At 46.2% G+C, this 1,752-nt stretch overlaps 1 pseudogene; it reads right to left on the reverse strand.

Moving 5' to 3' along the window:
- Positions 1-787: 787 nt before the first annotated feature.
- Positions 788-1,752, reverse strand: part of LOC100957331 — a 6,374-nt pseudogene continuing 5,409 nt past the window's right edge.

Genomic DNA, 1,752 nt, shown 5'->3' on the forward strand with positions numbered 1-1,752 from the left:
CTCCTGGGCTCAAGCAAGTCTCCTGCCTCCACCTCCCAAGTAGCTGGGACCACAGGTGCCCGCCACAACGCCTGGCTATTTTTGGGTTGCAGCCGTCATTGTTGCTTGGCAGGCCCGGGCTAGATTCCAACCTGCCACCTTAGGTGTATGTGGCTGGCGCCTTAGCCACTTGAGCCACAGGCGCTGAGTCGGTCGAGCGTTGTCTTGCGAAAGGATTGGCCTATCTCTATTGACTAATCTCACTGTTTAATCTGCAGCATCCTCATCATTTCATCCAACTGGTTGCAGGAGACATCCACTGTAACCGAATGACCAGGTTCCATGAAGCTGTGGTGGATAATGCCAGCGCTGGACCACCAGACACCACTGGCTATTTTTATTATTTTAAATATGAGTTGTAGCTTACTAAATATATGTGCTGGTTTAGTTTGTAAGATGTCATACAGGTTCCATTCTTTATGATATATCTATTGAAAGCTGTAAAATTTCTCCACTACCACACCCAGGAAAGGTTTTAAAGATTGAGCTTGGTTGTGGAGCAGTATGTACCAACATGCACACAAATGCATAAATGTGTTTAAAAGAAAACTAGTATAGAATGCCATGCAAGGATCTAAAAAGATGTCCAGCAGCATTGCTAGCTTTTTTGACTCCACGATACTGAGTGAGACTAAACACCCTGTTACGTAATCTCCTTGTTGGAAAATGACACACACATCTGAGTAATTAGCCCAGTGTCTCATGTGAAGCAGGTTCTTTTGGCCTTTCCTCTTCAGTAAGATGGTCATCAAAGCTCCAGTTTATATATGTTGTCTGTCTCTTTGTCTATTACCAGAAGTGAAGTCTGATCTCCACCCTCTCATTTCCACAACACTGTCTTGATCCAGAGTTTCCACAGACTCGCCATTGACAGCAACTACCAGGTCATTGTTCTACAAGCCAGCTCCTCTGCTGGACTTCCAGAATATATGTCCTCGATAACTTGACCTTTCTGCTCTGGGCCTGCCCTCAGATAGAAACCATAGCCATTGCTTTCCTCCATCTCCACAACTAGGGGCTGGTGGGGTAAATTTCAAACGGGCTGTTTCTCTTTTAAATTGTATCTTCTGCTCACTGTGGCGCCTGTCAGTTTCTTTTGTCTACCAGCAGGAACAAGACACGATTTCCCTTCGTAACCTTCTCAACCACTTCCTCATGGCTGGCGTCTTCTAAGTTCTTTCAGTTCACTTCAATCACGTGATCATCAGCCAGCATCCCAGCTTTCATGGCCACTCCCTGGGGCATGGTTATCAGTCAGTACCCCCCACCCCCCTTTTTACAAACTTGGATGGTCTTCAGAGAGAGGCCATAGCTGTTCCCCTCCTTCTTTACGAAGCGGAAGCCTGGTTGGGTGCAAGTCTCCATTCACCCACTCCTCACAAGGGAGTTTCTTATTTAAATTTTGCTCCTTCTTACTTTAGCCCAACTCTTTTAAGACCACTTGCGTTTTCATTGCTTTTGCATGGGACTTCCCATCCAGACTAGTAAAGTCACTGAATTCCCACTCTTTCTGACCAGATCCATAACCTGCATATGTTCCTCCTTGTCCACAAAAACATTGTTGATCCTAAGAACTCTGTCTCCATCCTGGGAGCCTTCTCTGTTGGGCTCCCTTTCTCAACCACCCAAACCAAGTGGCCACCCGTGTCCTTCTCAACTTGCAGGAAGCAGTCACAGTTATGCTCATCTTGTTTAGACAGTTCACATTCTCGG

Source organism: Otolemur garnettii, unplaced genomic scaffold, assembly GCF_000181295.1.
Source record: "Otolemur garnettii isolate 467f Iridium unplaced genomic scaffold, OtoGar3 scaffold00064, whole genome shotgun sequence".
Classification (NCBI taxonomy): Eukaryota; Metazoa; Chordata; class Mammalia; order Primates; family Galagidae; genus Otolemur; species Otolemur garnettii.